The sequence below is a fragment of the Rhinopithecus roxellana genome, chromosome 5 (genome assembly GCF_007565055.1).
Source record: "Rhinopithecus roxellana isolate Shanxi Qingling chromosome 5, ASM756505v1, whole genome shotgun sequence".
Lineage (NCBI taxonomy): Eukaryota > Metazoa > Chordata > Mammalia > Primates > Cercopithecidae > Rhinopithecus > Rhinopithecus roxellana.
In genome coordinates, this window is record NC_044553.1 from 67,295,029 (window position 1) to 67,307,228 (window position 12,200).

A 12,200-nucleotide genomic window follows, 5' to 3' on the forward strand; every position below is an offset into this window, starting at 1 on the left:
CTGCTTTTATTTGACATTTAATTTGTTTGTCCTGTCATATATCTGATTAATCCACGTGTGTTTTTTGAGCAGCTCATTGGGGTCTGGAGAGATAACATTGACAAAGTCTCCGCCCTCAAGGAGTTTGGAGTCTAGTGGAATAGGGCTCCTCTGAAACTCAGGGATGTACATTATGGTCCACCTGGCCATGGTGGGCTGTCACATCACTGTCACTGGACTGTGGTCACATCACTTACCACCACATTTTCTTTTTTTTTTTTTTGAGACAGAGTCTCGCTCTGTTGTTCAGGCTGGAGTGCAGTGGCACGATCTCAGCTCACTGAAAGCTCCGCCTCCCAGGTTCACGCCATTCTCCTGCCTCAGCCTCCCGAGTAGCTGGGACTACAGGCACCCACCACCACGCCTAGCTAATTTTTTGTATTTTTAGTAGAGACGGGATTTCACCATGTTAGCCAGGATGGTCTCAATCTCCTGACCTCATGATGCGCCCGCCTCGGCCTCCTGAAGTGCTGGGATTACAGGTGTGAGCCACCGCACCAGGCTGTCACACTTTCTTGAGCATGGTGACAGGTACCCTGGACTCCTGTTGGGCCAGGGTCCCACAGGGGAGATGGAAGGATGGGGCCACTCACACAGTGCATCAGAGAGTTTAAAGGGCAGGTGGTAAATCATTTGCAAGATTCATAAACTTCTGCAAAGTCAGTTTGAAATAAATAAATAGAAAAACCAAGTAAATGATACAGAACTTATTAATGAATTGAACCTGAACATTTTCTTTTTCTGCTGCTTGTGCTCTTGTGCTAGTATTTAATGGTGCACTATCTGTTATCCTATGTTAAACAAGTTTGGTTCTTTCCTCTTTGTCCATCTCATCCTGAGCAGTATTTCCAATTTTAAATTTCCATTTTACTCTGTTTTTCATTCACTAGCTCATTCTCATCTAAGCTCAGTAGTGACAGAGCAAAAAATTCCAATCTAACCTCAAGCTTGGTCCCCCGCTACAGGCTCTTCCTTGGGAGAGATTGTCCCAGTCCCTAGAGGTATGACATGGAGAAAGAAGGAGAGAAAGGAAAGGCAAGGTCATGATGTGTGTGATAACAATATGAACCACAGTCCAAGCTCTCCAATCCTGAGATCCAAAAGTCTGGCAAGCCAAGCACATTCTGAAGTTTGTAGCAAACTCACTGGGTGGCAAATCCGGACCTGAGCTGACATAAGTCTATTTATAACCTTGCATTTATCCTACTTAATATGAATATTCATACATTTCACTAAAGAAATATTAATATGTTTAATTATGAGATGCTGCCACATACCCTGTTGAGGGTGTTATGTAATTATGGAAAATGCCCCATATTACCTTTCTAAAATTCAAAAAATTCTGCATTCTTAAACAGATTGGTCTCATGGATTTCTTTAAAGGGATTTTGGATCTATATTTTCCTCAGTCTCTTCTATGGTCTTACCTTCAATTGTCTTTCATAGAGACGATTTTTCCTTAATTTTTTTGAGAATACAAAGCAGATGATTTCGTAAAATTATTTTTACTTGTTAACTGCATGTACTTCCTCCTGCAACACCCCAAATTAGCTTTTATCTTATGTATACTATGCTTAGCACCTTGGGTATTTTTGTAATTTAAAAAAATGTTGCTAGGTATTTTCTATCCTTTTTTTTTAACAGCTTTATGGAGGTGTAATTTACATATAATAAAATTCATTTGTTTTGTGTGTACAATTCAGTGACTTCAGTAACTTTTCAGTTGTGTGACCATCATCACAATCTAACTGGAGAAGATTTCCACTAACCCACAAAGAAACCTCATTCATTTATAGTCACCCCCTGCAACCTGGCAAGCACTAATCTACCATCAGTCTCTTTTGGGGCTAAAAGAGTCTCAAAAAAATATGCCATATGCCAGGCACAGCACACACAACGCTCATAAAGAAACAGAGGCTCCCATAACTGGTAAAGGATGAAGCTGGGATTTGATCCAGGTCCTCACAACTCCAGAGTTCATGATCTTTCCAAGGGCTACTGAGGAGATCCAGAGTGGCCTCTCACTGCACTGGGGCAGAAACGCAAGTAACCCAGGCACGGATGTTGGATATTGGATGTTGGATGTGGATGACCCACAGAGGAGTCATGAGTCTGATGACCTTTAGGTCCTAGCCAGTTCTGATCTCCTGTGATTCCATAAATCCATAAAATGCCTGCAACTAAGCCAGGGACTTACTTTAATGAATAGATAAGAATGATGTGTCATGAACAGACTAATTGCATATAAAAGGAGCACTTCTGAAGTATGCCGCATGTTCCCTTAAGCACTTTAAATACCCCCCAGAGATGCCGTTAGCAGTCATACTTTGCATTATCAATGAAGAGGCAGTTTGCCAAGCAAAGGGGAGCATCAGCCTAACCCTGATTCAAATCACCACACATTCTAATGTATTGATGTCCAAATCAAGGACACATTTTGATAGATTCATTTTCTCACTTCTTTAAATTTGAAGTTGGTTCTTCTGATGGACTCGTCCTGCTATGCTGGTGTTGCAGCTGCACAAGACTAGATGATGGAATGAAACACCCTGTACCATAATTGAGGAAGCAGCTGTTCTGCTATTGTTATTAGTTTTATTAAGAATTAACAGCTTCCTCTGTGTCCGTTAAGTGAAGTCCATTCTGAAAGCCAGCCAAGTTCACCTGCAGCCCTCCCAGCCACCATTTCTGCATCATGCCACGTAGAGGTTATCTCTCCTCTCTGTGGCACAGGCTGTTGTCTGCTCTGCCTACCCTCCCCAAGTTTCAGGAACCATGCATTCTTTCTGTACCTTCTGCCAGAGCACAACAGGCCTAGGAAAAGATGTATGGTCCATCATTAATGCCTTGGTATACAATCAAGATCACTAAAATCCTCAAATAGAGATGCTAGGTCCATATGTTTTAAACTCTGTGGCAATTTTACAGTAAAAGGCAAATTAATTTTTGATAAAGATATTACAGGGAACAGAGAAGAGTTTGTAATCCATGGACTCTTTCAGATGCTTCTAAAATTTTGTTACATGTGGTAATTAACATGAATATATCTTTTTGTTGACTCAAAGGCTTCCTATTTTCTATCACTTAATCATCATGATCCTATGAAGATGGCCTTATTGTCCATTTTTGTTAACCTTATTAATATCAATAGTATTAATTGTTAATGATAAGGGAGATAAAGTATGTAATGCACTTAGTACTGAACGTCTTGAATTAGAGAATAAATATGATAAGCTAGCTCTTGTGATTTTTTTTTTTAGACAAGAGTTTTGCTCTGTTCCCAGGCTGGAGTGCAGTGGCACTATCTCAGTTCACTGCAACCTCCAGCTCCTGGATTCAAGAGATTCTCCTGCCTCAGCCTCCCAAGTAGCTGAGACTACAAGTGCACGCCACCACACTTGGCTAATTTTTGTATTGTTAGTAGAGACAGGGTTTCACTATGTTGGCCAGGCTGGTCTCGAACTCCTGATCTCAGGTGATCCAACCGCGTTGGCCTCCCAAAGTGCTGAGATTACAGGTGTGAGCCAGTGCACCAGCTCTTGTGATTTTTTAAATCTTCATCTTTACTTTTAGGACAAGGAAAACAAGGCTCAGAGATATTAAGGAATTTGCCCAAGGTTCACACAGCCTGTAAGAGTGGAGTAGATGTTGAAATTTCACCTCAGTTTCCTCTGGGATACATTCTCCATTACAGCCTGACAAGTGTGGCCTTCCCCAAGGTCGCAGAGAAAATAAGCAGCAGAATGGAGAATTGAATGCAAGTCCTCTTGCTGGGTTCCATGCCTTTTTAATCAAACTATGTTGCTGCCACTGACATGACAGACTACAGAATCAAGGGCCTGAGCGGAAGGATTGAGCTTGATAACAAATTTCCCAGACTGTGAAATTCTTTGCTTCTACCCGGCCAACTAAAGAGAAGACAGCTTCTGTGTAGGGAAAACTCTCTCTAATCATTCTCACATCACAATAATCATCCACATAGGAGAAGACTTCTGTGACTATGTGTGGGTTTTTTCCTCACACACCAAGCAGTGGACACCACCTGGGTATCCTCTAATTCATTTCCGGCACTGTCTACCTGGAGATGATGTCAGATCTCACAGGTTGAGCATTCAGTCCCCAACCAAGACTGGCCCCCTCTAACACACACCAGTGACAAGGCTGGGCCTCCAGAGCTTCTGACCAACTGGCTTCAAGTTGGGGTTCCCATGACTGCCCTCTTGGGGTTCAAATAATTTGCCAGAGCAGCTCACAGAACCCAGGGAAACACTTATCTACATTTACCAGTTTATTATAAAGGATATTGCAAATGATGCAGATGAAAAGATGCTTAGGGCAGGAAAAGGGGGAAGGGGCCCAAAGTTTCCATGCCCTCCCTGAGGCACTACCCTCCAGGAACCTGCAGTTCCACTATGCAGAAGCTCACTGACCCCAGCCCTCTTGGGTTTTTATGGAAGCTTCATGATGTGAGCATTTCTTCCCTAAGGTATAGAGGGGTGGGACTCTCTCATGGGAGGGTCTTAGGACCCAAAATCAGAAAGGCAGAGGAAAAGTAGGGTCCTGCCTTGGAGCAGATTAAAAGAGGGCAGGAGGAGGTCAGAGGCTGCCCCTGTGACCTCACACACCCAACATTATAACAAAAGACTGCAACAAGGTCTATGACTATCAGCCAGAAACTGTGGACAAAAGCCAGTATACGTTATAAACCACAGCCTCCCTACCACACATAGCAGCAAAGTGGCTGTGTTTAGACTTAGAAATGTGTATACCTGAGCTATTCTACTAGGATTATTTTTCTTCTGGAATTTGTTTTCTTTATCAAGGCAGTACTCAGTGGAGAGTTTTTTTTTTTAATTAACAGCAAACTAATAATATAGGATTTTCCTAAGTGTTCTCTCATTTCTGTGACTTCATTACAATTTGTTCTCTGCTCTGACTTCTCAACATAGCACCATGAGATTTTCCTGCATCTGCACGTTTAAGCAAAAAAGTGCCTTCAAATGCTTCTCTCTAAAGCGTATTTCCACACGACAGCACTCATCTTGCTATAGAGTGAGGTTGTCTGAAGACTACTTTGGGGTGCCTGAGCTAGCATGAATGGGAACACCAGGTTATGTTCCATTTTATTATTTATTTTATTTTATTTTATTTTATTTTATTTCATTTCATTTCATTTTTTGAGATAGAGTCTTTCTCTGTTGCCCAGGCTGGAGTGCAGTGGCGCAATCTTGGCACACTACAACCTCCACCTCCCAGGTTCAAGTGATTCTCTGGCATCAGCCTCCTGAGTAGCTGGGATTACAGGCTCCAGCCACCATGCCTGGCTCATTTTTGTATTTCTAGTAGAGACGGGATTTCATCATGTTGGCCAGACTGGTCTCGAACTCCTGACCTAAGGTGATCTGCCTGCCTTGGCCTCCCAAATTGTTAGGATTACAGGTGTGAGCCACCGCGCCCGGCCTTATGTTCCACATTTGAATTCCTCATTTGCAAGAGGGGGATTTTTGTAATAAAATGCTGCTAAAATTAGTCTATGTCTAAATCAGTATCCTGAGAAACAAGATGGGAATGAGGGGGAAAGGTTGGATAGTGGGAAATGTATCTGGAAAAAATAATTCCATCAGGAAAGCTTGTGATGGGCCTCTCCTTGATAGTTGGAACAGAACTCCTCTTAGGCATTTGTTTAATATCAACCCATGCTTTTTTGTTTGTTTGCTAGTTTTTCTATTTTGTTAAACTGTAAAATTCCTCTCACTTTTTGTTCATTTCTCTGATCATTAATTTTGAAATTGAGACATTTTAACATGGAGTTTTTAGTCATCATTTCCTTTCTTCAAATACTACTGTTAAAATGACAGAGACTGTCAAAGTGGACAGGCCATTTCTTCACTGACTGTGTGGAAGGAGCGATTTAGTTGTGTCTTCACTGTTGTGAAGGCTGGTCTGAGGTCCTTCTTATGCAAAATCCTCTCTAGTATGACATATCCTCCAGACCAGAAGTTGTAAAGCAGAAAGAGCAGAAGGCTCAGACCAAATCAGGCTCATGGACATATTTTATTTGGCTCACACAATTGAAAAAAAATTTTTTTTAATAGTTACCTTTTTTTTTTTTTTTTTTTGAGATGGAATCTAACTCTTTTGCCCAGGCTGGAGTGCAGTGGTGCCATCTCGGCTCACTGCAGACTCTACCTCCTGGATTCCAGCAATTCTCCTGCCTCAGCCTCCCAAGTAGCTGGAATCACAGGCATGCACCACCACACTCAGCAAATTTTTGTATTTTTAGTAGAGGTGGGGTTTCACCATGTTGGCCAGACTGGTTTTGAACTCCTGACCTCAAATGATCCGCCCACCTCAGCCTCCCAAAGTGCTAGGATTACAGACGTGAGCCACCACGCCCAGCTGTTGCCATCTTTTTAAATTGGGAGAGTTCACATAAAAATCCTTGTTTCTGGCATCCTTTGAAAAAATCCAAAGCTCTGCATACTAGGAGTGCAATGCCCATAGTGTCAGGAGCTACCAGTCCTACAGCTGGGTCCTTTCAGAAGGGGCTTTTGTGGTCTGGGCTGCAGTGGTCCCCACCTCTTCCTGATGTCTTGAGAAAAGCTTGGCTCTTGTAGGCATCTGAGATTCCAATCTGAGGAGATTGTTCAGTGGCTGTCACCACAAACAAACATAAAAACATCGGCACTTCTCAATATTATTATAAGAACCCACAGTGATATGTCAATATTTGGGAAAAGGGGTATATGAGTCAGCCCACACATGAGCATGTGCTATTAATTTAGTTCTATGGCGGAGCGAGGTGTCCACGGTTCACTATGTGGCCATACACTCTCCTCACTCCTGCCCCAGCAAGCCCTAGAGAGGGCAGAGTGTTCATTTTAGATGCTGCCTGGGCCATCAGTGCCTGCCCTGACAAATGCCATGGTGTTAGGCATGCCATTTAACCTCTCCTAGTCCCAGTATTTCTCTATAAGACAAGGATGCTGCAAGGGTAGAATGAACAAATGCATATTTGCACGGACCTGACTCCATACATGTTGCCTGCTTCTGTTCTCCTCCTTCAAGCCAATAACTAGACTGAGCTGGCAAGCTCCTTAACGGCACTGACAGCCAACCTGGTCAAAATGGTTGCTGCCCAAAAGCACACAGAGCCTTCCCTGTGGAGAAGCGATGTAACGAGGGTCTCCAGTGAATACAGAAAGCCCTCTGCAGCAGCCTGGGCATCCTGGGAGCCCAGGTGCCCCCCAGCCAGACAGGATCTCTCAAGATTATGTCTTCCCTGGGGATGGTAGACAGGACATGTCCTCTGTCATGGTCATTACTGAACTGCAACTACATTAAAAGGAAGTATGGAGACTGTGAATTTGAGATCACATTTCAGAGTGGAGCCCAAGGCTTCCAGTTAAGTGTGAACAGTGTATGGGAGATAACAATGGGGAGTGAGATATGCGAAAAGTGTTATACATGAATTTACATTCAATAAAAAACCCTTCCAGCTATAATTATCAAGTTTTTGCTAATATTGAGATTCTAGATGTCAGATTTAATATTTGAGTAAACTAATTAAAGAATGTTTTTGCCTAGCCTTGACAAACAATCTTTTCTATTGAAAGTTTCAAAAGTGCTTTTTTTTTTTTTTTTTTGGCTGAAGCTGATCTACATGACCAGCACTTTCTGGGGTTGGAACCACCAGAGTATCTTGCCTCTGCGTTTCCTTTTCTCCATCCCTCTCCACCTCTCTCTCCCAATCCCAGCTCTGTTTTGTGTTCTTATTGTTAAGGGCACAATTTTCAGACTGTGTTAATGTGTCTTTTTTATGCATTTACCAAATAGTTCTAGGTGGAAATGCCTCTTAAGATTTCTTCTTTGGCTGTGGCACATTCAGACTCAAATTGTTGTGCTCAGTAGGGCCATTGTCACATTGTAACAGGGAAAATGCTTCATCGTGTGTTATAGAGCAAGATGGAATCTTCGCTAAGGAGCTTGGGGATCAAAGCGGAGGGAAAAGATTAATTTTTATGCATTGAGTCATTATGGACGGAGAAGGAGACATTAAGATTGCCAGAGAGAAGATTTTCTCATCTAATATCGACATAGACAATGTGTTGAGATGACTATTGGCTCCGTTCTTAGATTTGTTTCTACTGTTAAAGTGCTCAGATCTGGATCATAAGCTTATTTACATGTATTTCAAGTTTTAGAAAGAGACTTCCTTTTAAAAAGATACAATCTTCCCAGGACTTAAGTACACCTAAACATATTTTGATTATTTTTACTCCATAAAAATGCATAGCTATGTTTCAGACATAATAAAAGACAGGAAAAAAGTTTAAAAAATTCACTTTTTACTAGGATAATTCAGCAACTCTAGTGAAGTATTTCCTTTTAAATGATGCTACTTGTTAACATGCTTGCAAACATAAGTACATGATTTTCTATCCTGTTTCTTTTGTTCACCTAGTATTATACTAACATGGGGTTTCCACACCCTTACATAGATTCTCTCAACCACCTGTGCCCAGTTTGTTAAGCTCTTCTATTGTTAAACATTTAGACAACTTTTCCCCTTTTTTCCTACTTTTCTAGAAAAAGGCCAGGTGCAGTGGCGCTCGCCTGTAATCCCAGCACTTTGGGAAGCCAAGGCGGGAGGATTGCTTGAGCCCAGGAGTTCAAGACCAGCCTGGGTGACATAGCAAGACCCCATCTCTATAAAAAAAATTTTTTTAATAGCCAGGCATGGTGACATAAACCTATGGTCCCAGCTACTCAGGACGCTGAGGTGGGAGAATTACTTGAGCCCAGAAGGTTGAGACTGCAGTGAGCTGTGATCGTACCATTGTGCTCCATCCAGCCTCAGCAACAGAGAAAGACCTGTTTCGAAAAAAAAAAAAAAAAAAAAAAAAACAGAAACGGAAAAGAAAAACATATATATGTTTTTGTGCGTCTGGATTTTGTCATGTTTTATAGAATAAATTCTCCAAAGTGGAATTTCTGTATCAAATGTTATAAATAATTTTAAGATTCTGATGCAAAGTACAAAATTTATGTTTAAATGAATTCTACCAATTTTCACCTTAACTGCACAAGAATGCCCTTTTACTACGTCAGGTGCCATTTTAGCCAATTTGATAAAGGTATCTCTTGAACATTTAGAAAAAAATATTGTTTTCATAATTTGCCTTAAATTTTTTGATAAATCACCAAGTACCATATATGATAGCAATTATTATTGTTACCAACAATTACCTTCAATAAACAGTCTAACATTTAATGACAAAACATTAGTATGTCAGAGTACTGAAGAGCAGTGTAGGATGATGGTGAGCGTGGGCTTGGAAGTCAGGCTGCTTGGCCTCAATGCTGGGCTCTACCACTTACCAGCTAAGTGACCTAAGACCAGGGTTTTTCAACCTTGGTCCTGCTGACATTTGGAGCTATTCATGAGTGGAGCAGGAAGGATGCTATCTTATTTAGCAGCGTCCCCGGTCTCTATCCTAATCACTGCCCTCCTCTACACTCACATCCAGTGTGACAACCCAAAATGCAAACATTGCCGAGTGTTCCTTGGGGGCAGATTACCAACCCTCTCGGTGCTTAGCTTCCGTATGTGTAAGATGGGGGATAGTAATACTCACCTCAAAGAGTTATTGGAAGGGCAAAATGGATTTGTCCCTGTAGAGCAGAGAAGAGGGATTGTCACTTGCCAAGGACACAGTCAACATTGACTATTAGTCATATCAAATTTCTGATGACTGTTCTTAAATAAAATGCTTGTGTATTACTTTTACTGTAAAACTCACTGAATATAATTTGAAATGTTTGGAAAAGTATCAGAAGATAATAAGGATCTCCTACAATCTTAACAGCCAGGGACAATCGTATTGACGTTAAAGTGTGTTTTCTTCCTATGCACCTAGAAGAGTTCCTGGCACATTACAGATACTCAATAAATGTGTTAGGCAAATATAAAAAGTGAGAACAGGCTATGTATGCCATCTATAAAGTTTTGCATCCTATTTTTCTTCCTTACCACCACATACTGGCTACTTGCCTCTCTATTTGGAAATTCTTTGGAAACATGTTTTTGTTTTATGTTGTTTTGTTTCTGAGATGCAGTCTCACTCTGTCATTCAGGCTGGAGTGCAGTGGCGCAATCTCGGCTCACTGCAACCTCTGCCTCCCGGGTTCAAGCAATTCTCCTGCCTCAGCCTCCTGAGTAGCTGGGATTACAGGTGTGCACCACCACACCCAGCTAATTTTTGTATTGTTAGTAGAGATAGAGTTTTGCCATGTTGGCCAGGCTGGTCTCAAACTCCTGACCTCAAGTGATCTGCCCCTCTTGGCCTCCCAACATGCTGGGATTATAGGCATGAGCCACCGTGCCTGGGGGAAAATATGTTTAATTGCTGCAAAATATCAACTCTGAGTGTTCTCTAATTTAATTAACCATCATAATTTTGAGAATATACATGATGTTAGCTTTTTAAAATAAATAATATATCTCCAGCTTTTTATTATGAAAATGTTTAAACATAAAGGTTGAAAGGATAGTACAATGCATATCAGGGCACCGTGTTTTAAATGTATTTTAAATGTTTGCCGTATTTATTCTCTTTATTTGTGTGTGTGTGTGTGTATGTGTGATCTGCATGGATACAGATACATGTAATGAGTTGTTTGGTTTTTTTTACTGTTTTGTAGGACCACTTAAAGGTAAATTGTCGGCTGGATGTGGTGGTTTATGCCTGTAATCCTAGCACTTTGGGAGGCCAAGGCAGAATAAATTTTTAAAAAATATATTGTAAAAATAAGCAATGAGGAAATTGTAAGCATTGTAACATTTTACTTCTAAAGACTTCAACATAACTCTCCTAAGAGTAAAGACATTCTACACATGATCACAATACATTTATTATGCCTAAGAAAATTAACAGTAATTCTCTAACACCATCTAATATGTTGTCTGTATTCAAATTTTCCCAGTTGTCCCCAAAATGTTTTTATAGCTAGCTTTTTTTTCTCTGCCAAAATCCCAGGAAAGATGAACTGCATTTGGTTGTTATAACTCTAATTTCTTTTAGTCTAGAATAGAGCCACCTTTGTATTGGCTTATTAATGACTTTTTTAAGATATCAGGCCACTTGTTTTTAAGAACATTCCATTTTCTGGGTTTGTCTTATTGTTCCCTTAGAATGTCATTTAACTTGTTTCTCCAGTTCCTGGATTTCCTGAAACTGTAAGTTAGGTCCAATGTCTTCATTAGATATAGGTAAATTAATTTGGCAAGGACACTTCATAGGTGGTTACATTCTCAGAAGGATATAACAACAGGTTGTCCCATGATCAGAGATGTAATGTTTGATTACTTGGTTAAGGTGGTAACCAGTAGATTTCTTTACTTAAGGTATGTTTTTCACTTTGCAGTTAGTATGTAGTCTATGGGTGCTTCTTTGGTACCACGTGACTATCCTGTTCCCTAACAATTTTCCATCCAGCGGTTTCAGCACCGTTGGTGATTCTTGGCTAAACCGGTCATTTCACTGGGAGCTGCAAATGGTGATTTTTCTAGTTCTGTCATTTTGCTTACATTTGATAGATGCCATTCCTCTGGAAAGAAGGGTTTTCCCTTTCAAAATGCAGAATAAATGCTTACTTCTGATGTTCTTAATACTAAAGAGTGCGATAAATAAGTTTTTGTTTCTTTCTCTTTCAATTTACTATTTATTTCCGTTATTATAATAATGAAAATAAGTCAAATAATAGTGAATATATTCACTATTATTTACTATTTTATTTTCGTTTATAAAAATAAAAATTAAAAAAGAATAGAGACCGGATGTGGTGGCTCATGTTTGTAATTCCAGCACTTTGGGAGACTGAGGCAGGCGGATCACCTGAGGTCGGGAGTTTAAGACCAGCCTGGCTAGCATGGTGAAACACCATCTCTACTAAAAATACAAAAATTAGCCAGGTGTGGTGGCACACACCAGTAATTCCAGCTACTCAGGAGGCTGAGGCAGGAGAATTGCTTGAACCCGGGAGGCAGAGGTTGCAGTGAGCCAACATTATGCAACTGCACTCCAGCCTGGGAGACAGAGTGAGACTGTTTCAAAAAAAAAAAAAAAAAAAAGACAGGGTTTCACCATGTTGCCCAGGTT